Here is a 21,275-nt window from a genome sequence, read left to right on the forward strand (position 1 = left end):
AAATGTTTAAAAATGTTAACATTTAAATATATTTAAAAAATCATATTTTGCCTATGACAATTGGTATTGCTAGGCAGTCACCCATCCAAGTACTAACCAATCCCGACGTTGCTTAACTTCCGAGATCGGACGAGATCGGGTGCATTCAACCTGGTATGGTCATAAGCAGTATTTCTCAACATTTTACGTCTAATCTGTTTAAAAAAGTAAAAACTTAAATAAATCATATTTTGCCTACGACAATTGGTATTCCTAGGCGGTCACCCATCCCAGTACTAACCAATCCCGACGTTGCTTAACTTCCGAGATCGGACGAGATCGGGTGCATTCAACCTGGTATGGTTGTAGACAGTATTCGACAACATTTATGGTCTAATCTATTTAAAAATGTAAAAACTTAAATAAATGATGTTATGCCTACGAGAATTGGTATTCCTAGGCAGTCACCCATCCAAGTACTAACCAATCCCGACGTTGCTTAACTTCCGAGATCGGACGAGATCGGGTGCATTCAACCTGGTATGGTCGTAGACAGTATTGGTCAACATTTTTTGGTCTAAAATCTTTAAAAATGTTAACATTTAAATACATTTTAAAAATCATATTTTGCCTATGACAATTGGTATTGCTAGGCGGTCACCCATCCAAGTACTAACCAATCCCGACGTTGCTTAACTTCCGAGATCGGACGAGATCGGGTGCATTCAACCTGGTATGGTCGTAGCCAGTATTGGTCAACATTTTTTGGTCTAATCTATTTAAAAATGTAAAAACTTAAATAAATCATATTTTGCCTACGACAATTGGTATTGCTAGGCGGTCACCCATCCAAGTACTAACCAATCCCGACGTTGCTTAACTTCCGAGATCGGACGAGATCGGGTGCATTCAACCTGGTATGGTCGTAGCCAGTATTGGTCAACATTTTTTGGTCTAATCTATTTAAAAATGTAAAACTTAAATAAATCATATTGTGCCTACGACAATTGGTATTCCTAGGCGGTCACCCATCCAAGTACTAACCAATCCCAACGTTGCTTAACTTCCGAGATCGGACGAGATCGGGTGCATTGAACCTGGTATGGTCGTAGACAGTGTTGGTAAACATTTTTTGGTCTAAAATCTTTAAAATGCTAACATTTAAATATATTTTAAAAATAATAATTTGCCTATGACAATTGGTATTCCTAGGCGGTCACCCATCCAAGTAGCAACCAATCCCGATGTTGCTTAACTTCCGAGATCGGACGAGATCGGGTGCATTCAACCTGGTTTGGTCGTAGACAGTATTGGTCAACATTTTTTGGTGTAAAATCTTTAAAAATATTAACATTTAAATAAATTTTAAAAATCATATTTTGCCTATGACAATTGGTATTGCTAGGCGGTCACCCATCCAAGTACTAACCAATCCCGACGTTGCTTAACTTCCGAGATCGGACGAGATCGGGTGCATTTAACCTGGTATGGTCGTAGACAGTATTGGTCAACATTTTTTGGTCTAAAATCTTCAAAAAAGTTAACATTTAAATATATTTTATAAATCATATTTTGCCTATGACAATTGGAATTCCTATGCGGTCACCCATCCAAGTACTAACCAATCCCGACGTTGCTTAACTTCCGAGATCGGACGAGATCGGGTGCATTCAACCTGGTATGGTCATAAGCAGTATTTCTCAACATTTTACGTCTAATCTATTTAAAAAATTAAAAACTTAAATAAATCATATTTTGCCTACGACAATTGGTATTCCTAGGCGGTCACCCATCCAAGTACTAACCAATCCCGACGTTGCTTAACTTCCGAGATCGGACGAGATCGGGTGCATTCAACCTGGTATGGTCGTAAGCAGTATTTCTCAACATTTTACGTCTAATCTATTTAAAAAAGTAAAAACTTAAATAAATCATATTTTGCCTACGACAATTGGTATTCCTAGGCGGTCACCCATCCAAGTACTAACCAATCCCGACGTTGCTTAACTTCCGAGATCGGACGAGATCGGGTGCATTCAACCTGGTATGGTCGTAGACAGTATTGGTCAACATTTATGGTCTAATCTATTTAAAAATGTAAAAACTTAAACAAATCATATTGTGCCTACGACAATTGGTATTCCTAGGCGGTCACCCATCCAAGTACTAAGCAATCCCGTCGTTGCTTAACTTCCGAGATCGGACGAGATCGGGTGCATTCAACCTGGTATGTTCGTAGCCAGTATTGGTCAACATTTTTTGGTCTAATCTATTTAAAAATGTAAAAACTTAAATAAATCATATTTTGCCTACGACATTTGGTATTCCTAGGCGGTCACCCATCCAAGTACTAACCAATCCCGACGTTGCTTAACTTCCGAGATCGGACGAGATCGGGTGCATTCAACCTGGTATGGTCGTAGACAGTATTGGTCAACATTTATGTTCTAATCTATTTAAAAATGTAAAAACTTGAATAAATGATATTATGCCTTCGACAATTGGTATTCCAAGGCGGTTACCCATCCAAGTACTAACCAATCCCGACGTTGCTTAACTTCCGAGATCGGACGAGATCGGGTGCATTCAACCTGGTATGGTCGTAGACAGTATTGGTCAACATTTTTTGGTCTAAAATCTTTGAAAATGTTAACATTTAAATATATTTTAAAAATCATATTTTGCCTATGACAATTGGTATTGCTAGGCGGTCACCCATCCAAGTACTAACCAATCCCGACGTTGCTTAACTTCCGAGATCGGACGAGATCGGGTGCATTCAACCTGGTATGGTCGTAGCCAGTATTGGTCAACATTTTTTGGTCTAATCTATTTAAAAATGTAAAAACTTAAATAAATCATATTTTGCCTACGACAATTGGTATTCCTAGGCGGTCACCCATCCAAGTACTAACCAATCCCGACGTTGCTTAACTTCCGAGATCGGACGAGATCGGATGCATTCAACCTGGTATGGTCGTAAGCAGTACTTCTCAACATTTTATGTCTATTCTATTTTAAAAATAAAAACTTAAATAAATCATATTTTGCCTACGACAATTGGTATTCCTAGGCGGTCACCCATCCAAGTACTAACCAATCCCGACGTTGCTTAACTTCCGAGATCGGAGGAGATCGGGTGCATTCAACCTGGTATGGTCGTAGACAGTATTGGTCAACATTTATGGTCTAATCAATTTAAAAATGTAAAAACTTAAATAAATCATATTGTGCCTACGACAATTGGTATTCCTAGGTTTGGTCGTAGCCAGTATTGGTCAACATTTTTTGGTCTAATCTATTTAAAAATGTAAAAACTTAAATAAATCTTATTTTGCCTACGACAATTGGTATTCCTAGGCGGTGACCCATCCAAGTACTAACCAATCCCGACGTTGCTTAACTTCCGAGATCGGACGAGATCGGGTGCATTCAACCTGGTATGGTCGTAGACAGTAATCGTCAACATTTATGGTCTAATCTATTTAAAAATGTAAAAACTTAAATAAATCATATTGTGCCTACGACAATTGGAATTCCTAGGCGGTCGATCGGGTGCATTCAACCTGGTATGTTCGTAGCCAGTATTGGTCAACATTTTTTGGTCTAATCTATTTAAAAATGTAAAAACTTAAATAAATCATATTTTGCCTACGACAATTGGTATTCCTAGGCGGTCACCCATCCAAGTACTAACCAATCCCGACGTTGCTTAACTTCCGAGATCGGACGAGATCGGGTGCATTCAACCTGGTATGGTCGTAGACAGTATTGGTCAACATTTTTTGGTCTAAAATCTTTAAAAATGTTAACATTTAAATATATTTTAAAAATCATATTTTGCCTATGAAAATTGGTATTGCTAGGCGGTCACCCATCCAAGTACTAACCAATCCCGACGTTACTTAACTTCCGAGATCGGACGAGATCGGGTGCATTCAACCTGGTATGGTCGTAAGCAGTATTTCTCAACATTTTACGTCTAATCTATTTAAAAAAGTGAAAACTTAAATAAATCATATTTTGCCTACGACAATTGGTATTCCTAGGCGGTCACCCATCCAAGTACTAACCAATCCCGACGTTGCTTAACTTCCGAGATCGGACGAGATCGGGTGCATTCAACCTGGTATGGTCGTGGACAGTATTGGTCAACATTTATGGTCTAATCTATTTAAAAATGTAAAAACTTAAACAAATCATATTGTGCCTACGACAATTGGTATTCCTAGGCGGTCACCCATCCAAGTACTAACCAATCCCGACGTTGCTTAACTTCCGAGATCGGACGAGATGGGGTGCATTCAACCTGGTATGGTCGTATGCAGTATTGGTCAACATTTTTAGGTCTAATCTATTTAAAAATGTAAAAACTTAAATAAATCATATTTTGCCTACGACAATTGGTATTCCTAGGCGGTCACCCATCCAAGTACTAACCAATCCCGACGTTGCTTAACTTCCGAGATCGGACGAGATCGGGTGCATTCAACCTGGTATGTTCGTAGCCAGTATTGGTCAACATTTTTTGGTCTAATCTATTTAAAATGTAAAAACTTAAATAAATCATATTTTGCCTACGACAATTGGTATTCCTAGGCGGTTACCCATCCAAGTACTAACCAATCCCGACGTTGCTTAACTTCCGAGATCGGACGAGATCGGGTGCATTCAACCTGGTATGGTCGTAGACAGTATTGGTCAACATTTATGGTCTAATCTATTTAAAAATGTAAAAATTAAATAAATGATATTATGCCTACGACAATTGGTATTCCTAGGCGGTCACCCATCCAAGTACTAACCAATCCCGACGTTGCTTAACTTCCGAGATCGGACGAGATCGGGTGCATTCAACCTGGTATGGTCGTAGACAGTATTGGTCAACATTTTTTGGTCTAAAATCTTTAAAAATGTTAACATTTAAATATATTTTAAAAATCATATTTTGCCTATGACAATTGGTATTGCTAGGCGGTCACCCATCCAAGTACTAACCAATCCCGACGTTACTTAACTTCCGAGATCGGACGAGATCGGGTGCATTCAACCTGGTATGGTCGTAAGCAGTATTTCTCAACATTTTACGTCTAATCTATTTAAAAAGTAAAAACTTATATAAATCATATTTTGCCTACGACAATTGGTATTCCTAGGCGGTCACCCATCCAAGTACCAACCAATCCCGACGTTGCTTAACTTCCGAGATCGGACGAGATCGGGTGCATTCAACCTGGTATGTTCGTAGTCAGTATTGGTCAACATTTATGGTCTAATCTATTTAAAAATGTAAAAACTTAAATAAATCATATTGTGCCTACGACAATTGGTATTCCTAGGCGGTCACCCATCCAAGTACTAACCAATCCAGACGTTGCCTAACTTCCGAGATCGGACGAGATCGGGTGCATTCAACCTGGTATGGTAGTAGACAGTATTGGTCAACATTTATGGTCTAATCTATTTAAAAATGTAAAAACTTAAATAAATCATATTGTGCCTACGACAATTGGTTATCCTAGGCGGTCACCCATCCAAGTACTAACCAATCCCGACGTGGCTTAACTTCTGAGATCGGACGAGATGGGGTGCATTCAACCTGGTATGGTCGTAGCCTGTATTGGTCAATATTTTTTGGTCTAATCTATTTAAAAATGTAAAAACTTAAATAAATCATATTTTGCCTACGACAATTGGTATTCCTAGGCGGTCACCCATCCAAGTACTAACCAATCCCGACGTTGCTTAACTTCCGAGATCGGACGAGATCGGGTGCATTCAACCTGGTATGTTCGTAGCCAGTATTGGTCAATATTTTTTGGTCTAATCTATTTAAAAATGTAAAAACTTAAATAAATCATATTTTGCCTACGACAATTGGTATTCCTAGGCGGTCACCCATCCAAGTACTAACCAATCCCGACGTTGCTTAACTTCCGAGATCGGACGAGATCGGGTGCATTCAACCTGGTATGGTCGTAGACAGTATTGGTCAACATTTACGGTCTAATCTATTTAAAAATGTAAAAACTTAAATAAATGATATTATGCCTACGACAATTGGTATTCCTAGGCGGTCACCCATCCAAGTACTAACCAATCCCGACGTTGCTTAACTTCCGAGATCGGACGAGATCGGGTGCATTCAACCTGGTATGGTCGTAGACAGTATTGGTCAACATTTTTTGTCTAAAATCTTTAAAAATGTTAACATTTAAATATATTTTAAAAATCATATTTTGCCTATGACAATTGGTATTGCTAGGCGGTCACCCATCCAAGTACTAACCAATCCCGACGTTGCTTAACTTCCGAGATCGGACGAGATCGGGTGCATTCAACCTGGTATGGTCGTAGCCAGTATTGGTCAACATTTTTTGGTCTAATCTATTCAAAAATGTAAAAACTTAAATAAATCATATTTTGCCTACGACAATTGGTATTCCTAGGCGGTCACCCATCCAAGTACTAACCAATCCCGACGTTGCTTAACTTCCGAGATCGGACGAGATCGGATGCATTCAACCTGGTATGGTCGTAAGCAGTATTTCTCAACATTTTATGTCTATTCTATTTTAAAAATAAAAACTTAAATAAATCATATTTTGCCTACGACAATTGGTATTCCTAGGCGGTCACCCATCCAAGTACTAACCAATCCCGACGTTGCTTAACTTCCGAGATCGGAGGAGATCGGGTGCATTCAACCTGGTATGGTCGTAGACAGTATTGGTCAACATTTATGGTCTAATCAATTTAAAAATTTAAAAACTTAAATAAATCATATTGTGCCTACGACAATTGGTATTCCTAGGTATGGTCGTAGCCAGTATTGGTCAACATTTTTTGGTCTAATCTATTTAAAAATGTAAAAACTTAAATAAATCTTATTTTGCCTACGACAATTGGTATTCCTAGGCGGTCACCCATCCAAGTACTAACCAATCCCGACGTTGCTTAACTTCCGAGATCGGACGAGATCGGGTGCATTCAACCTGGTATGGTCGTAGACAGTAATCGTCAACATTTATGGTCTAATCTATTTAAAAATGTAAAAACTTAAATAAATCATATTGTGCCTACGACAATTGGAATTCCTAGGCGGTCGATCGGGTGCATTCAACCTGGTATGTTCGTAGCCAGTATTGGTCAACATTTTTTGGTCTAATCTATTTAAAAATGTAAAAACTTAAATAAATCATATTTTGCCTACGACAATTGGTATTCCTAGGCGGTCACCCATCCAAGTACTAACCAATCCCGACGTTGCTTAACTTCCGAGATCGGACGAGATCGGGTGCATTCAACCTGGTATGGTCGTAGACAGTATTGGTCAACATTTATGGTCTAATCTATTTAAAAATGTAAAAACTTAAATAAATGTTATTATGCCTACGACAATTGGTATTCCTAGGCGGTCACCCATCCAAGTACTAACCAATCCCGACGTTGCTTAACTTCCGAGATCGGACGAGATCGGGTGCATTCAACCTGGTATGGTCGTAGACAGTATTGGTCAACATTTTTTGGTCTAAAATCTTCAAAAATGTTAACATTTAAATATATTTTAAAAATCATATTTTGCCTATGAAAATTGGTATTGCTAGGCGGTCACCCATCCAAGTACTAACCAATCCCGACGTTACTTAACTTCCGAGATCGGACGAGATCGGGTGCATTCAACCTGGTATGGTCGTAAGCAGTATTTCTCAACATTTTACGTCTAATCTATTTAAAAAAGTGAAAACTTAAATAAATCATATTTTGCCTACGACAATTGGTATTCCTAGGCGGTCACCCATCCAAGTACTAACCAATCCCGACGTTGCTTAACTTCCGAGATCGGACGAGATCGGGTGCATTCAACCTGGTATGGTCGTGGACAGTATTGGTCAACATTTATGGTCTAATCTTTTTAAAAATGTAAAAACTTAAACAAATCATATTGTGCCTACGACAATTGGTATTCCTAGGCGGTCACCCATCCAAGTACTAACCAATCCCGATGTTGCTTAACTTCCGAGATCGGACGAGATGGGGTGCATTCAACCTGGTATGGTCGTATGCAGTATTGGTCAACATTTTTAGGTCTAATCTATTTAAAAATGTAAAAACTTAAATAAATCATATTTTGCCTACGACAATTGGTATTCCTAGGCGGTCACCCATCCAAGTACTAACCAATCCCGACGTTGCTTAACTTCCGAGATCGGACGAGATCGGGTGCATTCAACCTGGTATGGTCGTAGACAGTATTTCTCAACATTTTACGTCTAATCTATTTAAAAAAGTAAAAATTTAAATAAATCATATTTTGCCTACGACAATTGGTATTCCTAGGCGGTCACCCATCCAAGTACTAACCAATCCCGACGTTGCTTAACTTCCGAGATCGGACGAGATCGGGTGCATTCAACCTGGTATGGTCGTAGACAGTATTGGTCAACATTTATGGTCTAATCTATTTAAAAATGTAAAAACTTAAATAAATCATATTGAGCCTACGACAATTGGTATTCCTAGGCGGTCACCCATCCAAGTACTAACCAATCCCGACGTTGCTTAACTTCCGAGATCGGACGAGATCGGGTGCATTCAACCTGGTATGGTCGTAGCCAGTATTGGTCAACATTTTTTGGTCTAATCTATTTGAAAATTATAAAAACTTAAATAAATCATATTTTGCCTACGACAATTGGTATTCCTAGGCGGTCACCCATCCAAGTACTAACCAATCCCGACGTTGCTTAACTTCCGAGATCGGACGAGATCGGGTGCATTCAATCTGGTATGTTCGTAGCCAGTATTGGTCAACATTTTTTGGCCTAATCTATTTAAAAATGTAAAAACTTAAATAAATCATATTTTGCCCACGACAATTGGTATTCCTAGGCGGTCACCCATCCAAGTACTAACCAATCCCGACGTTGCTTAACTTCCGAGATCGGACGAGATCGGGTGCATTCAACCTGGTATGGTCGTAGACAGTATTCGTCAACATCTATGGTCTAATCTATTTAAAAATATAAAAACTTAAATAAATGATATTATGCCTACGACAATTGGTATTCCTAGGCGGTCACCCATCCAAGTACTATCCAATCCCGACGTTGCTTAACTTCCGAGATCGGACGAGATCGGGTGCATTCAACCTGGTATGGTCGTAGACAGTATTGGTCAACATTTTTTGGTTTAAATCTTTAAAAATGTTAACATTTAAATATATTTTAAAAATCATATTTTGCTATGAGAATTGGTATTCCTAGGCGGTCACCCATCCAAGTACTAACCAATCCCGACGTTGCTTAACTTCCGAGATCGGACGAGATCGGGTGCATTCAATCTGGTATGTTCGTAGCCAGTATTGGTCAACATTTTTTGGTCTAATCTATTTAAAAATGTAAAAACTTAAATAAATCATATTTTGCCTACGACAATTGGTATTCCTAGCCGGTCACCCATCCAAGTACTAACCAATCCCGACGTTGCTTAACTTCCGAGATCGGACGAGATCGGGTGCATTCAACCTGGTATGGTCGTAGACAGTATTCGTCAACATTTATGGTCTAATCTTTTTAAAAATGTAAAAACTTAAATAAATGATATTATGCCTACGACAATTGGTATTCCTAGGCGGTCACCCATCCAAGTACTAACCAATCCCGACGTTGCTTAACTTCTGAGATCGGACGAGATCGGGTGCATTCAACCTGTTATGGTCGTAGACAGTATTGGTCAACATTTTTTGGTCTAAAATGTTTAAAAATGTTAACATTTAAATATATTTAAAAAATCATATTTTGCCTATGACAATTGGTATTGCTAGGCGGTCACCCATCCAAGTACTAACCAATCCCGACGTTGCTTAACTTCCGAGATCGGACGAGATCGGGTGCATTCAACCTGGTATGGTCATAAGCTGTATTTCTCAACACTTTACGTCTAATCTATTTAAAAAAGTAAAAACTTAAATAAATCATATTTTGCCTACGACAATTGGTATTCCTAGGCGGTCACCCATCCAAGTACTAACCAATCCCGACGTTGCTTAACTTCCGAGATCGGACGAGATCGGGTGCATTCAACCTGGTATGGTTGTAGACAGTATTCGACAACATTTAGGGTCTAATCTATTTAAAAATGTAAAAACTTAAATAAATGATATTATGCCTACGAGAATTGGTATTCCTAGGCGGTCACCCATCCAAGTACTAACCAATCCCGACGTTGCTTAACTTCCGAGATCGGACGAGATCGGGTGCATTCAACCTGGTATGGTCGTAGACAGTATTGGTCAACATTTTTTGGTCTAAAATCTTTAAAAATGTTAACATTTAAATATAATTTAAAAATCATATTTTGCCTATGACAATTGGTATTGCTAGGCGGTCACCCATCCAAGTACTAACCAATCCCGACGTTGCTTAACTTCCGAGATCGGACGAGATCGGGTGCATTCAACCTGGTATGGTCGTAGCCAGTATTGGTCAACATTTTTTGGTCTAATCTATTTAAAAATGTAAAAACTTAAATAAATCATATTTTGCCTACGACAATTGGTATTGCTAGGCGGTCACCCATCCAAGTACTAACCAATCCCGACGTTGCTTAACTTCCGAGATCGGACGAGATCGGGTGCATTCAACCTGGTATGGTCGTAGCCAGTATTGGTCAACATTTTTTGGTCTAATCTATTTAAAAATGTAAAACTTAAATAAATCATATTGTGCCTACGACAATTGGTATTCCTAGGCGGTCACCCATCCAAGTACTAACCAATCCCAACGTTGCTTAACTTCCGAGATCGGACGATATCGGGTGCATTGAACCTGGTATGGTCGTAGACAGTGTTGGTAAACATTTTTTGGTCTAAAATCTTTAAAATGCTAACATTTAAATATATTTTAAAAATAATAATTTGCCTATGACAATTGGTATTCCTAGGCGGTCACCCATCCAAGTAGCAACCAATCCCGATGTTGCTTAACTTCTGAGATCGGACGAGATCGGGTGCATTCAACCTGGTTTGGTCGTAGACAGTATTGGTCAACATTTTTTGGTCTAAAATCTTTAAAAATATTAACATTTAAATATATTTTAAAAATCATATTTTGCCTATGACAATTGGTATTGCTAGGCGGTCACCCATCCAAGTACTAACCAATCCCGACGTTGCTTAACTTCCGAGATCGGACGAGATCGGGTGCATTTAACCTGGTATGGTCGTAGACAGTATTGGTCAACATTTTTTGGTCTAAAATCTTCAAAAAAGTTAACATTTAAATATATTTTATAAATCATATTTTGCCTATGACAATTGGAATTCCTATGCGGTCACCCATCCAAGTACTAACCAATCCCGACGTTGCTTAACTTCCGAGATCGGACGAGATCGGGTGCATTCAACCTGGTATGGTCATAAGCAGTATTTCTCAACATTTTACGTCTAATCTATTTAAAAAAGTAAAAACTTAAATAAATCATATTTTGCCTACGACAATTGGTATTCCTAGGCGGTCACCCATCCAAGTACTAACCAATCCCGACGTTGCTTAACTTCCGAGATCGGACGAGATCGGGTGCATTCAACCTGGTATGGTCGTAAGCAGTATTTCTCAACATTTTACGTCTAATCTATTTAAAAAAGTAAAAACTTAAATAAATCATATTTTGCCTACGACAATTGGTATTCCTAGGCGGTCACCCATCCAAGTACTAACCAATCCCGACGTTGCTTAACTTCCGAGATCGGACGAGATCGGGTGCATTCAACCTGGTATGGTCGTAGACAGTATTGGTCAACATTTATGGTCTAATCTATTTAAAAATGTAAAAACTTAAACAAATCATATTGTGCCTACGACAATTGGTATTCCTAGGCGGTCACCCATCCAAGTACTACGCAATCCCGTCGTTGCTTAACTTCCGAGATCGGACGAGATCGGGTGCATTCAACCTGGTATGTTCGTAGCCAGTATTGGTCAACATTTTTTGGTCTAATCTATTTAAAAATGTAAAAACTTAAATAAATCATATTTTGCCTACGACATTTGGTATTCCTAGGCGGTCACCCATCCAAGTACTAACCAATCCCGACGTTGCTTAACTTCCGAGATCGGACGAGATCGGGTGCATTCAACCTGGTATGGTCGTAGACAGTATTGGTCAACATTTTTTGGTCTAAAATCTTTGAAAATGTTAACATTTAAATATATTTTAAAAATCATATTTTGCCTATGACAATTGGTATTGCTAGGCGGTCACCCATCCAAGTACTAACCAATCCCGACGTTGCTTAACTTCCGAGATCGGACGAGATCGGGTGCATTCAACCTGGTATGGTCGTAGACAGTATTGGTCAACATTATTTGGTCTAATCTATTTAAAAATGTAAAAACTTAAATAAATCATATTTTGCCTACGACAATTGGTATTCCTAGGCGGTCACCCATCCAAGTACTAACCAACCCCGACGTTGCTTAACTTCCGAGATCGGACGAGATCGGATGCATTCAACCTGGTATGGTCGTAAGCAGTACTTCTCAACATTTTATGTCTATTCTATTTTAAAAATAAAAACTTAAATAAATCATATTTTGCCTACGACAATTGGTATTCCTAGGCGGTCACCCATCCAAGTACTAACCAATCCCGACGTTGCTTAACTTCCGAGATCGGAGGAGATCGGGTGCATTCAACCTGGTATGGTCGTAGACAGTATTGGTCAACATTTATGGTCTAATCAATTTAAAAATGTAAAAACTTAAATAAATCATATTGTGCCTACGACAATTGGTATTCCTAGGTATGGTCGTAGCCAGTATTGGTCAACATTTTTTGGTCTAATCTATTTAAAAATGTAAAAACTTAAATAAATCTTATTTTGCCTACGACAATTGGTATTCCTAGGCGGTGACCCATCCAAGTACTAACCAATCCCGACGTTGCTTAACTTCCGAGATCGGACGAGATCGGGTGCATTCAACCTGGTATGGTCGTAGACAGTAATCGTCAACATTTATGGTCTAATCTATTTAAAAATGTAAAAACTTAAATAAATCATATTGTGCCTACGACAATTGGAATTCCTAGGCGGTCGATCGGGTGCATTCAACCTGGTATGTTCGTTGCCAGTATTGCTCAACATTTTTTGGTCTAATCTATTTAAAAATGTAAAAACTTAAATAAATCATATTTCGCCTACGACAATTGGTATTCCTAGGCGGTCACCCATCCAAGTGCTAACCAATCCCGACGTTGCTTAACTTCCGAGATCGGACGAGATCGGGTGCATTCAACCTGGTATGGTCGTAGACAGTATTGGTCAACATTTATGGTCTAATCTATTTAAAAATGTAAAAACTTAAATAAATGTTATTATGCCTACGACAATTGGTATTCCTAGGCGGTCACCCATCCAAGTACTAACCAATCCCGACGTTGCTTAACTTCCGAGATCGGACGAGATCGGGTGCATTCAACCTGGTATGGTCGTAGACAGTATTGGTCAACATTTTTTGGTCTAAAATCTTTAAAAATGTTAACATTTAAATATATTTTAAAAATCATATTTTGCCTATGAAAATTGGTATTGCTAGGCGGTCACCCATCCAAGTACTAACCAATCCCGACGTTACTTAATTCCGAGATCGGACGAGATCGGGTGCATTCAACCTGGTATGGTCGTAAGCAGTATTTCTCAACATTTTACGTCTAATCTATTTAAAAAAGTGAAAATTTAAATAAATCATATTTTGCCTACGACAATTGGTATTCCTAGGCGGTCACCCATCCAAGTACTAACCAATCCCGACGTTGCTTATCTTCCGAGATCGGACGAGATCGGGTGCATTCAACCTGGTATGGTCGTGGACAGTATTGGTCAACATTTATGGTCTAATCTATTTAAAAATGTAAAAAGTTAAACAAATCATATTGTGCCTACGACAATTGGTATTCCTAGGCGGTCACCCATCCAAGTACTAACCAATCCCGACGTTGCTTAACTTCCGAGATCGGACGAGATGGGGTGCATTCAACCTAGTATGGTCGTATGCAGTATTGGTCAACATTTTTAGGTCTAATCTATTTAAAAATGTAAAAACTTAAATAAATCATATTTTGCCTACGACAATTGGTATTCCTAGGCGGTCACCCATCCAAGTACTAACCAATCCCGACGTTGCTTAACTTCCGAGATCGGACGAGATCGGGTGCATTCAACCTGGTATGTTCGTAGCCAGTATTGGTCAACATTTTTTGGTCTAATCTATTTAAAATGTAAAAACTTAAATAAATCATATTTTGCCTACGACAATTGGTATTCCTAGGCGGTTACCCATCCAAGTACTAACCAATCCCGACGTTGCTTAACTTCCGAGATCGGACGAGATCGGACGAGATCGGGTGCATTCAACCTGGTATGGTCGTAGACAGTATTGGTCAACATTTATGGTCTAATCTATTTAAAAATGTAAAAACTTAAATAAATCATATTTTGCCTACGACAATTGGTATTCCTAGGCGGTTACCCATCCAAGTACTAACCAATCCCGACGTTGCTTAACTACCGAGATCGGACGAGATCGGGTGCATTCAACCTGGTATGGTCGTAGACAGTATTGGTCAACATTTATGGTCTAATCTATTTAAAAATGTAAAAACTTAAATAAATGATATTATGCCTACGACAATTGGTATTCCTAGGCGGTCACCCATCCAAGTACTAACCAATCCCGACGTTGCTTAACTTCCGAGATCGGACGAGATCGGGTGCATTCAACCTGGTATGGTCGTAGACAGTATTGGACAACATTTTTTGGTCTAAAATCTTTAAAATGTTAACATTTAAATATATTTTAAAAATCATATTTTGCCTATGACAATTGGTATTGCTAGGCGGTCACCCATCCAAGTACTAACCAATCCCGACGTTACTTAACTTCCGAGATCGGACGAGATCGGGTGCATTCAACCTGGTATGGTCGTAAGCTATATTTCTCAACATTTTACGTCTAATCTATTTAAAAAAGTAAAAACTTAAATAAATCATATTTTGCCTACGACAATTGGTATTCCTAGGCGGTCACCCATCCAAGTACCAACCAATCCCGACGTTGCTTAACTTCCGAGATCGGACGAGATCGGGTGCATTCAACCTGGGATGTTCGTAGTCAGTATTGGTCAACATTTATGGTCTAATCTATTTAAAAATGTAAAAACTTAAATAAATCATATTGTGCCTACGACAATTGGTATTCCTAGGCGGTCACCCATCCAAGTACTAACCAATCCAGACGTTGCTTAACTTCCGAGATCGGACGAGATCGGGTGCATTCAACCTGGTATGGTCGTAGACAGTATTGGTCAACATTTATGGTCTAATCTATTTAAAAATGTAAAAACTTAAATAAATCATATTGTGCCTACGACAATTGGTATTCCTAGGCGGTCACCCATCCAAGTACTAACCAATCCCGACGTTGCTTAACTTCCGAGATCGGACGAGATCGGGTGCATTCAACCTGGTATGGTCATAAGCAGTATTTCTCAACATTTTACGTCTAATCTATTTAAAAAAGTAAAAACTTAAATAAATCATATTTTGCCTACGACAATTGGTATTCCTAGGCGGTCACCCATCCAAGTACTAACCAATCCCGACGTTGCTTAACTTCCGAGATCGGACGAGATCGGGTGCATTCAACCTGGTATGGTCGTAAGCAGTATTTCTCAACATTTTACGTCTAATCTATTTAAAAAAGTAAAAACTTAAATAAATCATATTTTGCCTACGACAATTGGTATTCCTAGGCGGTCACCCATCCAAGTACTAACCAATCCCGACGTTGCTTAACTTCCGAGATCGGACGAGATCGGGTGCATTCAACCTGGTATGGTCGTAGACAGTATTGGTCAACATTTATGGTCTAATCTATTTAAAAATGTAAAAACTTAAACAAATCATATTGTGCCTACGACAATTGGTATTCCTAGGCGGTCACCCATCCAAGTACTACGCAATCCCGTCGTTGCTTAACTTCCGAGATCGGACGAGATCGGGTGCATTCAACCTGGTATGTTCGTAGCCAGTATTGGTCAACATTTTTTGGTCTAATCTATTTAAAAATGTAAAAACTTAAATAAATCATATTTTGCCTACGACATTTGGTATTCCTAGGCGGTCACCCATCCAAGTACTAACCAATCCCGACGTTGCTTAACTTCCGAGATCGGACGAGATCGGGTGCATTCAACCTGGTATGGTCGTAGACAGTATTGGTCAACATTTTTTGGTCTAAAATCTTTGAAAATGTTAACATTTAAATATATTTTAAAAATCATATTTTGCCTATGACAATTGGTATTGCTAGGCGGTCACCCATCCAAGTACTAACCAATCCCGACGTTGCTTAACTTCCGAGATCGGACGAGATCGGGTGCATTCAACCTGGTATGGTCGTAGACAGTATTGGTCAACATTATTTGGTCTAATCTATTTAAAAATGTAAAAACTTAAATAAATCATATTTTGCCTACGACAATTGGTATTCCTAGGCGGTCACCCATCCAAGTACTAACCAACCCCGACGTTGCTTAACTTCCGAGATCGGACGAGATCGGATGCATTCAACCTGGTATGGTCGTAAGCAGTACTTCTCAACATTTTATGTCTATTCTATTTTAAAAATAAAAACTTAAATAAATCATATTTTGCCTACGACAATTGGTATTCCTAGGCGGTCACCCATCCAAGTACTAACCAATCCCGACGTTGCTTAACTTCCGAGATCGGAGGAGATCGGGTGCATTCAACCTGGTATGGTCGTAGACAGTATTGGTCAACATTTATGGTCTAATCAATTTAAAAATGTAAAAACTTAAATAAATCATATTGTGCCTACGACAATTGGTATTCCTAGGTATGGTCGTAGCCAGTATTGGTCAACATTTTTTGGTCTAATCTATTTAAAAATGTAAAAACTTAAATAAATCTTATTTTGCCTACGACAATTGGTATTCCTAGGCGGTGACCCATCCAAGTACTAACCAATCCCGACGTTGCTTAACTTCCGAGATCGGACGAGATCGGGTGCATTCAACCTGGTATGGTCGTAGACAGTAATCGTCAACATTTATGGTCTAATCTATTTAAAAATGTAAAAACTTAAATAAATCATATTGTGCCTACGACAATTGGAATTCCTAGGCGGTCGATCGGGTGCATTCAACCTGGTATGTTCGTAGCCAGTATTGCTCAACATTTTTTGGTCTAATCTATTTAAAAATGTAAAAACTTAAATAAATCATATTTCGCCTACGACAATTGGTATTCCTAGGCGGTCACCCATCCAAGTGCTAACCAATCCCGACGTTGCTTAACTTCCGAGATCGGACGAGATCGGGTGCATTCAACCTGGTATGGTCGTAGACAGTATTGGTCAACATTTATGGTCTAATCTATTTAAAAATGTAAAAACTTAAATAAATGTTATTATGCCTACGACAATTGGTATTCCTAGGCGGTCACCCATCCAAGTACTAACCAATCCCGACGTTGCTTAACTTCCGAGATCGGACGAGATCGGGTGCATTCAACCTGGTATGGTCGTAGACAGTATTGGTCAACATTTTTTGGTCTAAAATCTTTAAAAATGTTAACATTTAAATATATTTTAAAAATCATATTTTGCCTATGAAAATTGGTATTGCTAGGCGGTCACCCATCCAAGTACTAACCAATCCCGACGTTACTTAATTCCGAGATCGGACGAGATCGGGTGCATTCAACCTGGTATGGTCGTAAGCAGTATTTCTCAACATTTTACGTCTAATCTATTTAAAAAAGTGAAAATTTAAATAAATCATATTTTGCCTACGACAATTGGTATTCCTAGGCGGTCACCCATCCAAGTACTAACCAATCCCGACGTTGCTTATCTTCCGAGATCGGACGAGATCGGGTGCATTCAACCTGGTATGGTCGTGGACAGTATTGGTCAACATTTATGGTCTAATCTATTTAAAAATGTAAAAAGTTAAACAAATCATATTGTGCCTACGACAATTGGTATTCCTAGGCGGTCACCCATCCAAGTACTAACCAATCCCGACGTTGCTTAACTTCCGAGATCGGACGAGATGGGGTGCATTCAACCTGGTATGGTCGTATGCAGTATTGGTCAACATTTTTAGGTCTAATCTATTTAAAAATGTAAAAACTTAAACAAATCATATTTTGCCTACGACAATTGGTATTCCTAGGCGGTCACCCATCCAAGTACTAACCAATCCCGACGTTGCTTAACTTCCGAGATCCGACGAGATCGGGTGCATTCAACCTGGTATGTTCGTAGCCAGTATTGGTCAACATTTTTTGGTCTAATCTATTTAAAATGTAAAAACTTAAATAAATCATATTTTGCCTACGACAATTGGTATTCCTAGGCGGTTACCCATCCAAGTACTAACCAATCCCGACGTTGCTTAACTTCCGAGATCGGACGAGATCGGACGAGATCGGGTGCATTCAACCTGGTATGGTCGTAGACAGTATTGGTCAACATTTATGGTCTAATCTATTTAAAAATGTAAAAACTTAAATAAATCATATTTTGCCTACGACAATTGGTATTCCTAGGCGGTTACCCATCCAAGTACTAACCAATCCCGACGTTGCTTAACTACCGAGATCGGACGAGATCGGGTGCATTCAACCTGGTATGGTCGTAGACAGTATTGGTCAACATTTATGGTCTAATCTATTTAAAAATGTAAAAACTTAAATAAATGATATTATGCCTACGACAATTGGTATTCCTAGGCGGTCACCCATCCAAGTACTAACCAATCCCGACGTTGCTTAACTTCCGAGATCGGACGAGATCGGGTGCATTCAACCTGGTATGGTCGTAGACAGTATTGGACAACATTTTTTGGTCTAAAATCTTTAAAAATGTTAACATTTAAATATATTTTAAAAATCATATTTTGCCTATGACAATTGGTATTGCTAGGCGGTCACCCATCCAAGTACTAACCAATCCCGACGTTACTTAACTTCCGAGATCGGACGAGATCGGGTGCATTCAACCTGGTATGGTCGTAAGCTATATTTCTCAACATTTTACGTCTAATCTATTTAAAAAAGTAAAAACTTAAATAAATCATATTTTGCCTACGACAATTGGTATTCCTAGGCGGTCACCCATCCAAGTACCAACCAATCCCGACGTTGCTTAACTTCCGAGATCGGACGAGATCGGGTGCATTCAACCTGGGATGTTCGTAGTCAGTATTGGTCAACATTTATGGTCTAATCTATTTAAAAATGTAAAAACTTAAATAAATCATATTGTGCCTACGACAATTGGTATTCCTAGGCGGTCACCCATCCAAGTACTAACCAATCCAGACGTTGCTTAACTTCCGAGATCGGACGAGATCGGGTGCATTCAACCTGGTATGGTCGTAGACAGTATTGGTCAACATTTATGGTCTAATCTATTTAAAAATGTAAAAACTTAAATAAATCATATTGTGCCTACGACAATTGGTATTCCTAGGCGGTCACCCATCCAAGTACTAACCAATCCCGACGTGGCTTAACTTCCGAGATCGGACGAGATGGGGTGCATTCAACCTGGTATGGTCGTAGCCTGTATTGGTCAATATTTTTTGGTCTAATCTATTTAAAAATGTAAAAACTTAAATAAATCATATTTTGCCTACGACAATTGGTATTCCTAGGCGGTCACCCATCCAAGTACTAACCAATCCCGACGTTGCTTAACTTCCGAGATCGGACGAGATCGGGTGCATTCAACCTGGTATGTTCGTAGCCAGTATTGGTCAACATTTTTTGGTCTAATCTATTTAAAAATGTAAAAACTTAAATAAATCATATTTTGCCTACGACAATTGGTATTCCTAGGCGGTCACCCATCCAAGTACTAACCAATCCCGACGTTGCTTAACTTCCGAGATCGGACGAGATCGGGTGCATTCAACCTGGTATGGTCGTAGACAGTATTGGTCAACATTTATGGTCTAATCTATTTAAAAATGTAAAAACTTAAATAAATGATATTATGCCTACGACAATTGGTATTCCTAGGCGGTCACCCATCCAAGTACTAACCAATCCCGACGTTGCTTAACTTCCGAGATCGGACGAGATCGGGTGCATTCAACCTGGCATGGTCGTAGACAGTATTGGTCAACATTTTTTGTCTAAAATCTTTAAAAATGTTAACATTTAAATATATTTTAAAAATCATATTTTGCCTATGACAATTGGTATTGCTAGGCGGTCACCCATCCAAGTACTAACCAATCCCGACGTTGCTTAACTTCCGAGATCGGACGAGATCGGGTGCATTCAACCTGGTATGGTCGTAGCCAGTATTGGTCAAAATTTTTTGGTCTAATCTATTTAAAAATGTAAAAACTTAAATAAATCATATTTTGCCTAATACAATTGGTATTCCTAGGCGGTCACCCATCCAAGTACTAACCAATCCCGACGTTGCTTAACTTCCGAGATCGGACGAGATCGGGTGCATTCAACCTGGTATGGCCGTAAGCAGTATTTCTCAACATTTTATGTCTATTCTATTTTAAAAATAAAAACTTAAATAAATCATATAATGCCTACGACAATTGGTATTCCTAGGCGGTCACCCATCCAAGTACTAACCAATCCCGACGTTGCTTAACTTCCGAGATCGGAGGAGATCGGGTGCATTCAACCTGGTATGGTCGTAGACAGCATTGGTCAACCTTTATGGTCTAATCAATTTAAAAATGTAAAAACTTAAATAAATCATTATGTGCCTACGACAATTGGTATTCCTAGGTATGGACGTAGCCAGTATTGGTCAACATTTTTTGGTCTAATCTATTTAAAAATGTAAAAACTTAAATAAATCTTATTTTGCCTACGACAATTGGTATTCCTAGGCGGTCACCCATCCAAGTACTAACCAATCCCGACGTTGCTTAACTTCCGAGATCGGACGAGATCGGGTGCATTCAACCTGGTATGGTCGTAGACAGTAATGGTCAACATTTATGGTCTAATCTATTTAAAAATGTAAAAACTTAAATAAATCATATTGTGCCTACGACAATTGGTATTCCTAGGCGGTCACCCATCCAAGTACTAACCAATCCCGACGTTTCTTAACTTCCGTGATCGGACGAGATCGTGTGCATTCAACCTGGTATGGTCGTGGACAGTATTGGTCAACATTTATGGTCTAATCTATTTAAAAATGTAAAACTTAAATAAATGA

General features: G+C 38.9%; 64 non-coding genes and 45 pseudogenes across 64 annotated transcripts; all 109 read right to left on the bottom strand.

Annotated features, from left to right (window-relative positions):
* Window positions 1-48: 48 nt before the first annotated feature.
* LOC146155261 (5S ribosomal RNA) lies at window positions 49-167 on the bottom strand (annotated as a pseudogene).
* A 64-nt stretch (window positions 168-231) lies between these two features.
* Window positions 232-350, bottom strand: LOC146155262 (5S ribosomal RNA). The gene has a single exon (XR_014497154.1). It is a non-coding gene; the product is annotated as a 5S ribosomal RNA (ribosomal RNA).
* Window positions 351-414: 64 nt separating this feature from the next.
* On the bottom strand, window positions 415-533 carry LOC146155263 (5S ribosomal RNA; annotated as a pseudogene).
* A 74-nt stretch (window positions 534-607) lies between these two features.
* On the bottom strand, window positions 608-726 carry LOC146155264 (5S ribosomal RNA; annotated as a pseudogene).
* A 65-nt stretch (window positions 727-791) lies between these two features.
* Window positions 792-910, bottom strand: LOC146155265 (5S ribosomal RNA; annotated as a pseudogene).
* Window positions 911-974: 64 nt separating this feature from the next.
* On the bottom strand, window positions 975-1,093 carry LOC146155266 (5S ribosomal RNA). Its single transcript, XR_014497546.1, has one exon. It is a non-coding gene; the product is annotated as a 5S ribosomal RNA (ribosomal RNA).
* Window positions 1,094-1,166: 73 nt separating this feature from the next.
* Window positions 1,167-1,285, bottom strand: LOC146155267 (5S ribosomal RNA; annotated as a pseudogene).
* A 74-nt stretch (window positions 1,286-1,359) lies between these two features.
* Window positions 1,360-1,478, bottom strand: LOC146155268 (5S ribosomal RNA; annotated as a pseudogene).
* A 74-nt stretch (window positions 1,479-1,552) lies between these two features.
* On the bottom strand, window positions 1,553-1,671 carry LOC146155269 (5S ribosomal RNA). Its single transcript, XR_014496591.1, has one exon. It is a non-coding gene; the product is annotated as a 5S ribosomal RNA (ribosomal RNA).
* Window positions 1,672-1,735: 64 nt separating this feature from the next.
* LOC146155270 (5S ribosomal RNA) lies at window positions 1,736-1,854 on the bottom strand. The gene has a single exon (XR_014495534.1). It is a non-coding gene; the product is annotated as a 5S ribosomal RNA (ribosomal RNA).
* Window positions 1,855-1,918: 64 nt separating this feature from the next.
* On the bottom strand, window positions 1,919-2,037 carry LOC146155271 (5S ribosomal RNA). Its single transcript, XR_014495169.1, has one exon. It is a non-coding gene; the product is annotated as a 5S ribosomal RNA (ribosomal RNA).
* Window positions 2,038-2,101: 64 nt separating this feature from the next.
* Window positions 2,102-2,220, bottom strand: LOC146155272 (5S ribosomal RNA; annotated as a pseudogene).
* Window positions 2,221-2,285: 65 nt separating this feature from the next.
* On the bottom strand, window positions 2,286-2,404 carry LOC146155273 (5S ribosomal RNA). Its single transcript, XR_014496533.1, has one exon. It is a non-coding gene; the product is annotated as a 5S ribosomal RNA (ribosomal RNA).
* Window positions 2,405-2,468: 64 nt separating this feature from the next.
* Window positions 2,469-2,587, bottom strand: LOC146155274 (5S ribosomal RNA). The gene has a single exon (XR_014498114.1). It is a non-coding gene; the product is annotated as a 5S ribosomal RNA (ribosomal RNA).
* A 74-nt stretch (window positions 2,588-2,661) lies between these two features.
* LOC146155275 (5S ribosomal RNA) lies at window positions 2,662-2,780 on the bottom strand (annotated as a pseudogene).
* Window positions 2,781-2,845: 65 nt separating this feature from the next.
* Window positions 2,846-2,964, bottom strand: LOC146155276 (5S ribosomal RNA). Its single transcript, XR_014496734.1, has one exon. It is a non-coding gene; the product is annotated as a 5S ribosomal RNA (ribosomal RNA).
* A 63-nt stretch (window positions 2,965-3,027) lies between these two features.
* Window positions 3,028-3,146, bottom strand: LOC146155277 (5S ribosomal RNA). Its single transcript, XR_014496074.1, has one exon. It is a non-coding gene; the product is annotated as a 5S ribosomal RNA (ribosomal RNA).
* Window positions 3,147-3,314: 168 nt separating this feature from the next.
* LOC146155278 (5S ribosomal RNA) lies at window positions 3,315-3,433 on the bottom strand. Its single transcript, XR_014495841.1, has one exon. It is a non-coding gene; the product is annotated as a 5S ribosomal RNA (ribosomal RNA).
* Window positions 3,434-3,627: 194 nt separating this feature from the next.
* LOC146155279 (5S ribosomal RNA) lies at window positions 3,628-3,746 on the bottom strand. The gene has a single exon (XR_014495170.1). It is a non-coding gene; the product is annotated as a 5S ribosomal RNA (ribosomal RNA).
* A 74-nt stretch (window positions 3,747-3,820) lies between these two features.
* Window positions 3,821-3,939, bottom strand: LOC146155280 (5S ribosomal RNA; annotated as a pseudogene).
* Window positions 3,940-4,003: 64 nt separating this feature from the next.
* On the bottom strand, window positions 4,004-4,122 carry LOC146155281 (5S ribosomal RNA). Its single transcript, XR_014496807.1, has one exon. It is a non-coding gene; the product is annotated as a 5S ribosomal RNA (ribosomal RNA).
* Window positions 4,123-4,186: 64 nt separating this feature from the next.
* Window positions 4,187-4,305, bottom strand: LOC146155282 (5S ribosomal RNA; annotated as a pseudogene).
* Window positions 4,306-4,370: 65 nt separating this feature from the next.
* LOC146155283 (5S ribosomal RNA) lies at window positions 4,371-4,489 on the bottom strand. Its single transcript, XR_014498288.1, has one exon. It is a non-coding gene; the product is annotated as a 5S ribosomal RNA (ribosomal RNA).
* Window positions 4,490-4,553: 64 nt separating this feature from the next.
* On the bottom strand, window positions 4,554-4,672 carry LOC146155284 (5S ribosomal RNA). The gene has a single exon (XR_014495707.1). It is a non-coding gene; the product is annotated as a 5S ribosomal RNA (ribosomal RNA).
* A 63-nt stretch (window positions 4,673-4,735) lies between these two features.
* Window positions 4,736-4,854, bottom strand: LOC146155285 (5S ribosomal RNA). Its single transcript, XR_014495171.1, has one exon. It is a non-coding gene; the product is annotated as a 5S ribosomal RNA (ribosomal RNA).
* A 74-nt stretch (window positions 4,855-4,928) lies between these two features.
* On the bottom strand, window positions 4,929-5,047 carry LOC146155286 (5S ribosomal RNA; annotated as a pseudogene).
* Window positions 5,048-5,110: 63 nt separating this feature from the next.
* LOC146155287 (5S ribosomal RNA) lies at window positions 5,111-5,229 on the bottom strand (annotated as a pseudogene).
* A 64-nt stretch (window positions 5,230-5,293) lies between these two features.
* On the bottom strand, window positions 5,294-5,412 carry LOC146155288 (5S ribosomal RNA; annotated as a pseudogene).
* Window positions 5,413-5,476: 64 nt separating this feature from the next.
* On the bottom strand, window positions 5,477-5,595 carry LOC146155289 (5S ribosomal RNA; annotated as a pseudogene).
* A 65-nt stretch (window positions 5,596-5,660) lies between these two features.
* LOC146155290 (5S ribosomal RNA) lies at window positions 5,661-5,779 on the bottom strand. The gene has a single exon (XR_014498289.1). It is a non-coding gene; the product is annotated as a 5S ribosomal RNA (ribosomal RNA).
* Window positions 5,780-5,844: 65 nt separating this feature from the next.
* On the bottom strand, window positions 5,845-5,963 carry LOC146155291 (5S ribosomal RNA). Its single transcript, XR_014495172.1, has one exon. It is a non-coding gene; the product is annotated as a 5S ribosomal RNA (ribosomal RNA).
* Window positions 5,964-6,027: 64 nt separating this feature from the next.
* On the bottom strand, window positions 6,028-6,146 carry LOC146155292 (5S ribosomal RNA). The gene has a single exon (XR_014495174.1). It is a non-coding gene; the product is annotated as a 5S ribosomal RNA (ribosomal RNA).
* A 73-nt stretch (window positions 6,147-6,219) lies between these two features.
* LOC146155293 (5S ribosomal RNA) lies at window positions 6,220-6,338 on the bottom strand (annotated as a pseudogene).
* Window positions 6,339-6,403: 65 nt separating this feature from the next.
* On the bottom strand, window positions 6,404-6,522 carry LOC146155294 (5S ribosomal RNA). Its single transcript, XR_014496735.1, has one exon. It is a non-coding gene; the product is annotated as a 5S ribosomal RNA (ribosomal RNA).
* A 63-nt stretch (window positions 6,523-6,585) lies between these two features.
* On the bottom strand, window positions 6,586-6,704 carry LOC146155295 (5S ribosomal RNA). The gene has a single exon (XR_014496075.1). It is a non-coding gene; the product is annotated as a 5S ribosomal RNA (ribosomal RNA).
* Window positions 6,705-6,872: 168 nt separating this feature from the next.
* Window positions 6,873-6,991, bottom strand: LOC146155296 (5S ribosomal RNA). Its single transcript, XR_014495175.1, has one exon. It is a non-coding gene; the product is annotated as a 5S ribosomal RNA (ribosomal RNA).
* Window positions 6,992-7,185: 194 nt separating this feature from the next.
* Window positions 7,186-7,304, bottom strand: LOC146155297 (5S ribosomal RNA). The gene has a single exon (XR_014495176.1). It is a non-coding gene; the product is annotated as a 5S ribosomal RNA (ribosomal RNA).
* Window positions 7,305-7,368: 64 nt separating this feature from the next.
* Window positions 7,369-7,487, bottom strand: LOC146155298 (5S ribosomal RNA). Its single transcript, XR_014495177.1, has one exon. It is a non-coding gene; the product is annotated as a 5S ribosomal RNA (ribosomal RNA).
* A 74-nt stretch (window positions 7,488-7,561) lies between these two features.
* LOC146155299 (5S ribosomal RNA) lies at window positions 7,562-7,680 on the bottom strand (annotated as a pseudogene).
* A 64-nt stretch (window positions 7,681-7,744) lies between these two features.
* Window positions 7,745-7,863, bottom strand: LOC146155300 (5S ribosomal RNA). The gene has a single exon (XR_014496808.1). It is a non-coding gene; the product is annotated as a 5S ribosomal RNA (ribosomal RNA).
* Window positions 7,864-7,927: 64 nt separating this feature from the next.
* On the bottom strand, window positions 7,928-8,046 carry LOC146155301 (5S ribosomal RNA; annotated as a pseudogene).
* A 65-nt stretch (window positions 8,047-8,111) lies between these two features.
* On the bottom strand, window positions 8,112-8,230 carry LOC146155302 (5S ribosomal RNA). Its single transcript, XR_014495178.1, has one exon. It is a non-coding gene; the product is annotated as a 5S ribosomal RNA (ribosomal RNA).
* Window positions 8,231-8,294: 64 nt separating this feature from the next.
* On the bottom strand, window positions 8,295-8,413 carry LOC146155303 (5S ribosomal RNA). Its single transcript, XR_014495179.1, has one exon. It is a non-coding gene; the product is annotated as a 5S ribosomal RNA (ribosomal RNA).
* A 64-nt stretch (window positions 8,414-8,477) lies between these two features.
* LOC146155304 (5S ribosomal RNA) lies at window positions 8,478-8,596 on the bottom strand. Its single transcript, XR_014495814.1, has one exon. It is a non-coding gene; the product is annotated as a 5S ribosomal RNA (ribosomal RNA).
* Window positions 8,597-8,662: 66 nt separating this feature from the next.
* LOC146155305 (5S ribosomal RNA) lies at window positions 8,663-8,781 on the bottom strand (annotated as a pseudogene).
* Window positions 8,782-8,846: 65 nt separating this feature from the next.
* On the bottom strand, window positions 8,847-8,965 carry LOC146155306 (5S ribosomal RNA). The gene has a single exon (XR_014495912.1). It is a non-coding gene; the product is annotated as a 5S ribosomal RNA (ribosomal RNA).
* Window positions 8,966-9,029: 64 nt separating this feature from the next.
* On the bottom strand, window positions 9,030-9,148 carry LOC146155307 (5S ribosomal RNA). Its single transcript, XR_014495580.1, has one exon. It is a non-coding gene; the product is annotated as a 5S ribosomal RNA (ribosomal RNA).
* A 72-nt stretch (window positions 9,149-9,220) lies between these two features.
* On the bottom strand, window positions 9,221-9,339 carry LOC146155308 (5S ribosomal RNA; annotated as a pseudogene).
* Window positions 9,340-9,404: 65 nt separating this feature from the next.
* LOC146155309 (5S ribosomal RNA) lies at window positions 9,405-9,523 on the bottom strand. Its single transcript, XR_014496161.1, has one exon. It is a non-coding gene; the product is annotated as a 5S ribosomal RNA (ribosomal RNA).
* Window positions 9,524-9,587: 64 nt separating this feature from the next.
* Window positions 9,588-9,706, bottom strand: LOC146155310 (5S ribosomal RNA; annotated as a pseudogene).
* Window positions 9,707-9,780: 74 nt separating this feature from the next.
* Window positions 9,781-9,899, bottom strand: LOC146155311 (5S ribosomal RNA; annotated as a pseudogene).
* Window positions 9,900-9,963: 64 nt separating this feature from the next.
* On the bottom strand, window positions 9,964-10,082 carry LOC146155312 (5S ribosomal RNA). Its single transcript, XR_014497318.1, has one exon. It is a non-coding gene; the product is annotated as a 5S ribosomal RNA (ribosomal RNA).
* A 64-nt stretch (window positions 10,083-10,146) lies between these two features.
* Window positions 10,147-10,265, bottom strand: LOC146155313 (5S ribosomal RNA). The gene has a single exon (XR_014497343.1). It is a non-coding gene; the product is annotated as a 5S ribosomal RNA (ribosomal RNA).
* A 74-nt stretch (window positions 10,266-10,339) lies between these two features.
* On the bottom strand, window positions 10,340-10,458 carry LOC146155314 (5S ribosomal RNA; annotated as a pseudogene).
* Window positions 10,459-10,523: 65 nt separating this feature from the next.
* On the bottom strand, window positions 10,524-10,642 carry LOC146155315 (5S ribosomal RNA; annotated as a pseudogene).
* A 64-nt stretch (window positions 10,643-10,706) lies between these two features.
* On the bottom strand, window positions 10,707-10,825 carry LOC146155316 (5S ribosomal RNA; annotated as a pseudogene).
* Window positions 10,826-10,898: 73 nt separating this feature from the next.
* Window positions 10,899-11,017, bottom strand: LOC146155317 (5S ribosomal RNA; annotated as a pseudogene).
* Window positions 11,018-11,091: 74 nt separating this feature from the next.
* LOC146155318 (5S ribosomal RNA) lies at window positions 11,092-11,210 on the bottom strand (annotated as a pseudogene).
* A 74-nt stretch (window positions 11,211-11,284) lies between these two features.
* On the bottom strand, window positions 11,285-11,403 carry LOC146155319 (5S ribosomal RNA). Its single transcript, XR_014496592.1, has one exon. It is a non-coding gene; the product is annotated as a 5S ribosomal RNA (ribosomal RNA).
* Window positions 11,404-11,467: 64 nt separating this feature from the next.
* LOC146155320 (5S ribosomal RNA) lies at window positions 11,468-11,586 on the bottom strand. Its single transcript, XR_014495535.1, has one exon. It is a non-coding gene; the product is annotated as a 5S ribosomal RNA (ribosomal RNA).
* Window positions 11,587-11,650: 64 nt separating this feature from the next.
* LOC146155321 (5S ribosomal RNA) lies at window positions 11,651-11,769 on the bottom strand. The gene has a single exon (XR_014495180.1). It is a non-coding gene; the product is annotated as a 5S ribosomal RNA (ribosomal RNA).
* Window positions 11,770-11,833: 64 nt separating this feature from the next.
* LOC146155322 (5S ribosomal RNA) lies at window positions 11,834-11,952 on the bottom strand (annotated as a pseudogene).
* Window positions 11,953-12,017: 65 nt separating this feature from the next.
* LOC146155323 (5S ribosomal RNA) lies at window positions 12,018-12,136 on the bottom strand. Its single transcript, XR_014496534.1, has one exon. It is a non-coding gene; the product is annotated as a 5S ribosomal RNA (ribosomal RNA).
* A 74-nt stretch (window positions 12,137-12,210) lies between these two features.
* On the bottom strand, window positions 12,211-12,329 carry LOC146155324 (5S ribosomal RNA; annotated as a pseudogene).
* Window positions 12,330-12,394: 65 nt separating this feature from the next.
* On the bottom strand, window positions 12,395-12,513 carry LOC146155325 (5S ribosomal RNA). The gene has a single exon (XR_014497456.1). It is a non-coding gene; the product is annotated as a 5S ribosomal RNA (ribosomal RNA).
* Window positions 12,514-12,576: 63 nt separating this feature from the next.
* LOC146155326 (5S ribosomal RNA) lies at window positions 12,577-12,695 on the bottom strand. Its single transcript, XR_014496076.1, has one exon. It is a non-coding gene; the product is annotated as a 5S ribosomal RNA (ribosomal RNA).
* Window positions 12,696-12,863: 168 nt separating this feature from the next.
* Window positions 12,864-12,982, bottom strand: LOC146155327 (5S ribosomal RNA). The gene has a single exon (XR_014495842.1). It is a non-coding gene; the product is annotated as a 5S ribosomal RNA (ribosomal RNA).
* A 194-nt stretch (window positions 12,983-13,176) lies between these two features.
* On the bottom strand, window positions 13,177-13,295 carry LOC146155328 (5S ribosomal RNA). Its single transcript, XR_014498163.1, has one exon. It is a non-coding gene; the product is annotated as a 5S ribosomal RNA (ribosomal RNA).
* Window positions 13,296-13,359: 64 nt separating this feature from the next.
* Window positions 13,360-13,478, bottom strand: LOC146155329 (5S ribosomal RNA). The gene has a single exon (XR_014495181.1). It is a non-coding gene; the product is annotated as a 5S ribosomal RNA (ribosomal RNA).
* Window positions 13,479-13,552: 74 nt separating this feature from the next.
* LOC146155330 (5S ribosomal RNA) lies at window positions 13,553-13,670 on the bottom strand (annotated as a pseudogene).
* Window positions 13,671-13,734: 64 nt separating this feature from the next.
* Window positions 13,735-13,853, bottom strand: LOC146155331 (5S ribosomal RNA). Its single transcript, XR_014498093.1, has one exon. It is a non-coding gene; the product is annotated as a 5S ribosomal RNA (ribosomal RNA).
* A 64-nt stretch (window positions 13,854-13,917) lies between these two features.
* On the bottom strand, window positions 13,918-14,036 carry LOC146155332 (5S ribosomal RNA; annotated as a pseudogene).
* A 65-nt stretch (window positions 14,037-14,101) lies between these two features.
* Window positions 14,102-14,220, bottom strand: LOC146155333 (5S ribosomal RNA). Its single transcript, XR_014498290.1, has one exon. It is a non-coding gene; the product is annotated as a 5S ribosomal RNA (ribosomal RNA).
* A 64-nt stretch (window positions 14,221-14,284) lies between these two features.
* On the bottom strand, window positions 14,285-14,413 carry LOC146155334 (5S ribosomal RNA; annotated as a pseudogene).
* Window positions 14,414-14,477: 64 nt separating this feature from the next.
* LOC146155335 (5S ribosomal RNA) lies at window positions 14,478-14,596 on the bottom strand. The gene has a single exon (XR_014496423.1). It is a non-coding gene; the product is annotated as a 5S ribosomal RNA (ribosomal RNA).
* Window positions 14,597-14,660: 64 nt separating this feature from the next.
* LOC146155336 (5S ribosomal RNA) lies at window positions 14,661-14,779 on the bottom strand. The gene has a single exon (XR_014495182.1). It is a non-coding gene; the product is annotated as a 5S ribosomal RNA (ribosomal RNA).
* Window positions 14,780-14,852: 73 nt separating this feature from the next.
* Window positions 14,853-14,971, bottom strand: LOC146155337 (5S ribosomal RNA; annotated as a pseudogene).
* Window positions 14,972-15,035: 64 nt separating this feature from the next.
* LOC146155338 (5S ribosomal RNA) lies at window positions 15,036-15,154 on the bottom strand (annotated as a pseudogene).
* Window positions 15,155-15,218: 64 nt separating this feature from the next.
* On the bottom strand, window positions 15,219-15,337 carry LOC146155339 (5S ribosomal RNA). The gene has a single exon (XR_014497637.1). It is a non-coding gene; the product is annotated as a 5S ribosomal RNA (ribosomal RNA).
* Window positions 15,338-15,401: 64 nt separating this feature from the next.
* On the bottom strand, window positions 15,402-15,520 carry LOC146155340 (5S ribosomal RNA). Its single transcript, XR_014495758.1, has one exon. It is a non-coding gene; the product is annotated as a 5S ribosomal RNA (ribosomal RNA).
* Window positions 15,521-15,584: 64 nt separating this feature from the next.
* LOC146155341 (5S ribosomal RNA) lies at window positions 15,585-15,703 on the bottom strand. The gene has a single exon (XR_014495536.1). It is a non-coding gene; the product is annotated as a 5S ribosomal RNA (ribosomal RNA).
* A 64-nt stretch (window positions 15,704-15,767) lies between these two features.
* On the bottom strand, window positions 15,768-15,886 carry LOC146155342 (5S ribosomal RNA). The gene has a single exon (XR_014495183.1). It is a non-coding gene; the product is annotated as a 5S ribosomal RNA (ribosomal RNA).
* A 64-nt stretch (window positions 15,887-15,950) lies between these two features.
* Window positions 15,951-16,069, bottom strand: LOC146155343 (5S ribosomal RNA; annotated as a pseudogene).
* A 65-nt stretch (window positions 16,070-16,134) lies between these two features.
* On the bottom strand, window positions 16,135-16,253 carry LOC146155344 (5S ribosomal RNA). The gene has a single exon (XR_014496535.1). It is a non-coding gene; the product is annotated as a 5S ribosomal RNA (ribosomal RNA).
* Window positions 16,254-16,327: 74 nt separating this feature from the next.
* LOC146155345 (5S ribosomal RNA) lies at window positions 16,328-16,446 on the bottom strand (annotated as a pseudogene).
* Window positions 16,447-16,511: 65 nt separating this feature from the next.
* LOC146155346 (5S ribosomal RNA) lies at window positions 16,512-16,630 on the bottom strand. The gene has a single exon (XR_014497457.1). It is a non-coding gene; the product is annotated as a 5S ribosomal RNA (ribosomal RNA).
* A 63-nt stretch (window positions 16,631-16,693) lies between these two features.
* On the bottom strand, window positions 16,694-16,812 carry LOC146155347 (5S ribosomal RNA). Its single transcript, XR_014496077.1, has one exon. It is a non-coding gene; the product is annotated as a 5S ribosomal RNA (ribosomal RNA).
* A 168-nt stretch (window positions 16,813-16,980) lies between these two features.
* LOC146155348 (5S ribosomal RNA) lies at window positions 16,981-17,099 on the bottom strand. The gene has a single exon (XR_014495843.1). It is a non-coding gene; the product is annotated as a 5S ribosomal RNA (ribosomal RNA).
* A 194-nt stretch (window positions 17,100-17,293) lies between these two features.
* LOC146155349 (5S ribosomal RNA) lies at window positions 17,294-17,412 on the bottom strand. Its single transcript, XR_014498164.1, has one exon. It is a non-coding gene; the product is annotated as a 5S ribosomal RNA (ribosomal RNA).
* Window positions 17,413-17,476: 64 nt separating this feature from the next.
* On the bottom strand, window positions 17,477-17,595 carry LOC146155350 (5S ribosomal RNA). The gene has a single exon (XR_014495185.1). It is a non-coding gene; the product is annotated as a 5S ribosomal RNA (ribosomal RNA).
* Window positions 17,596-17,669: 74 nt separating this feature from the next.
* Window positions 17,670-17,787, bottom strand: LOC146155351 (5S ribosomal RNA; annotated as a pseudogene).
* Window positions 17,788-17,851: 64 nt separating this feature from the next.
* On the bottom strand, window positions 17,852-17,970 carry LOC146155352 (5S ribosomal RNA). The gene has a single exon (XR_014498094.1). It is a non-coding gene; the product is annotated as a 5S ribosomal RNA (ribosomal RNA).
* A 64-nt stretch (window positions 17,971-18,034) lies between these two features.
* LOC146155353 (5S ribosomal RNA) lies at window positions 18,035-18,153 on the bottom strand (annotated as a pseudogene).
* Window positions 18,154-18,218: 65 nt separating this feature from the next.
* Window positions 18,219-18,337, bottom strand: LOC146155354 (5S ribosomal RNA; annotated as a pseudogene).
* Window positions 18,338-18,401: 64 nt separating this feature from the next.
* On the bottom strand, window positions 18,402-18,530 carry LOC146155355 (5S ribosomal RNA; annotated as a pseudogene).
* Window positions 18,531-18,594: 64 nt separating this feature from the next.
* On the bottom strand, window positions 18,595-18,713 carry LOC146155356 (5S ribosomal RNA). The gene has a single exon (XR_014496424.1). It is a non-coding gene; the product is annotated as a 5S ribosomal RNA (ribosomal RNA).
* Window positions 18,714-18,777: 64 nt separating this feature from the next.
* On the bottom strand, window positions 18,778-18,896 carry LOC146155357 (5S ribosomal RNA). Its single transcript, XR_014495186.1, has one exon. It is a non-coding gene; the product is annotated as a 5S ribosomal RNA (ribosomal RNA).
* Window positions 18,897-18,970: 74 nt separating this feature from the next.
* On the bottom strand, window positions 18,971-19,089 carry LOC146155358 (5S ribosomal RNA; annotated as a pseudogene).
* A 64-nt stretch (window positions 19,090-19,153) lies between these two features.
* Window positions 19,154-19,272, bottom strand: LOC146155359 (5S ribosomal RNA; annotated as a pseudogene).
* Window positions 19,273-19,336: 64 nt separating this feature from the next.
* Window positions 19,337-19,455, bottom strand: LOC146155360 (5S ribosomal RNA). The gene has a single exon (XR_014497638.1). It is a non-coding gene; the product is annotated as a 5S ribosomal RNA (ribosomal RNA).
* A 64-nt stretch (window positions 19,456-19,519) lies between these two features.
* On the bottom strand, window positions 19,520-19,638 carry LOC146155361 (5S ribosomal RNA; annotated as a pseudogene).
* A 65-nt stretch (window positions 19,639-19,703) lies between these two features.
* LOC146155362 (5S ribosomal RNA) lies at window positions 19,704-19,822 on the bottom strand. The gene has a single exon (XR_014498291.1). It is a non-coding gene; the product is annotated as a 5S ribosomal RNA (ribosomal RNA).
* A 65-nt stretch (window positions 19,823-19,887) lies between these two features.
* Window positions 19,888-20,006, bottom strand: LOC146155363 (5S ribosomal RNA). The gene has a single exon (XR_014495187.1). It is a non-coding gene; the product is annotated as a 5S ribosomal RNA (ribosomal RNA).
* Window positions 20,007-20,070: 64 nt separating this feature from the next.
* LOC146155364 (5S ribosomal RNA) lies at window positions 20,071-20,189 on the bottom strand. The gene has a single exon (XR_014496022.1). It is a non-coding gene; the product is annotated as a 5S ribosomal RNA (ribosomal RNA).
* Window positions 20,190-20,262: 73 nt separating this feature from the next.
* On the bottom strand, window positions 20,263-20,381 carry LOC146155365 (5S ribosomal RNA; annotated as a pseudogene).
* A 65-nt stretch (window positions 20,382-20,446) lies between these two features.
* On the bottom strand, window positions 20,447-20,565 carry LOC146155366 (5S ribosomal RNA; annotated as a pseudogene).
* Window positions 20,566-20,628: 63 nt separating this feature from the next.
* LOC146155367 (5S ribosomal RNA) lies at window positions 20,629-20,747 on the bottom strand. Its single transcript, XR_014496078.1, has one exon. It is a non-coding gene; the product is annotated as a 5S ribosomal RNA (ribosomal RNA).
* Window positions 20,748-20,915: 168 nt separating this feature from the next.
* On the bottom strand, window positions 20,916-21,034 carry LOC146155368 (5S ribosomal RNA). Its single transcript, XR_014495188.1, has one exon. It is a non-coding gene; the product is annotated as a 5S ribosomal RNA (ribosomal RNA).
* Window positions 21,035-21,098: 64 nt separating this feature from the next.
* On the bottom strand, window positions 21,099-21,217 carry LOC146155369 (5S ribosomal RNA; annotated as a pseudogene).
* Window positions 21,218-21,275: the final 58 nt, after the last annotated feature.

This window comes from Ascidiella aspersa, chromosome 4, assembly GCF_963924565.1.
Source record: "Ascidiella aspersa chromosome 4, kaAscAspe10.2, whole genome shotgun sequence".
Lineage (NCBI taxonomy): Eukaryota > Metazoa > Chordata > Ascidiacea > Phlebobranchia > Ascidiidae > Ascidiella > Ascidiella aspersa.